Genomic DNA, 1152 nt, shown 5'->3' with positions numbered 1-1152 from the left:
CCAACGACTTTCCTCGTTCGTCGGCGTCGTTGGTTACTTTTTTTACGAACGATTTTTGCCCAATCGATCGTTCGTCGTTCATTTTGAACGATAAAAATTGGAAGTGTGTACGCAGCTTAAGGGGTGTTGGTGATCCACAGTTACATGACCTCACTCCCTTGTGATTGGCTACTAGGCCCAGGCATTGTCACATGACCTCCTGCACCCAGAAGTGCAGGACAGAAGTCACGAGGATGTAGGAGCCCAAACTTTCTGGCATGCTGATATATATTGCATTGAAGTAATGCACACCCTATACCCTGTGGCTACAATTCATGCTCCATTGTCTTCAGATGTAGCCACCCCATTGTGCTGTACAGAGCGGACACTACAAGTGTGACCACGCATATCCATGATACACAATGTAAGGAATTGTGGGAAATGGAGTTTTCCTATAGGCTGGAGGCTGACATTGCAGCTCCTCTCCTGCCCTCTAGTGTTCAACCAGAGGTAGTGACAACCACCAGCAGCCTCTGCACAAAAGTAAGAATATTAAAACTGAACACAAATATTTGTGAAATTTGCCATGAAACGGCACAGGCACCAGGACACCAGGCACATAATTGTGTCACCTCTAAGCCAGACGGGAAGTAAGCAGTGAACCATGAAGCCTGAACAAAGATGGCGCCATCCTTCTGGAGTGAGAAGCATATAAAGGTAATGTCATAGGGAGTATATTAAATATAAATCTGATGCTTTATCTGCTCTGCTTCTCTCATAAAGAATCTGCAACAATTATCCCCCAAATCCCTCTTCATGTCTCAGAAATGCTGCGATCACTATTAGGTCAAATTCTCCACTGAACTCAGGAGCAAAAGGGCAAAAGCTGATTGTTGGAGGAGAGATACAATGTATGGATGGGAAGAAAATATCTTTGTTCTTTAAAGTCAGGGCCTGCATCAAAAGGGGGCCTTTTCGTGATCAAGGGCCACATGGATGCAAGCTCAAAAGTATTCAGGGGCCACCTTACAAGCGAACCTCAAAATAGTCAGGAGCCACATTACAAGCAAGCATTAAAATAGTCAGGAGCCACATTACAAGCGAGGATTAAAGTAGTCAGGGGCCACATTACAAGTGAGGATTAAAGTAGTCAGGGGCCACATTACAAGTGAG

This window comes from Pyxicephalus adspersus, chromosome 12 (genome assembly GCF_032062135.1).
Source record: "Pyxicephalus adspersus chromosome 12, UCB_Pads_2.0, whole genome shotgun sequence".
Taxonomy (NCBI): domain Eukaryota; kingdom Metazoa; phylum Chordata; class Amphibia; order Anura; family Pyxicephalidae; genus Pyxicephalus; species Pyxicephalus adspersus.
The sequence above is the reverse complement of the archived record's forward strand: the minus strand, read 5'-3'. Positions refer to the sequence as shown.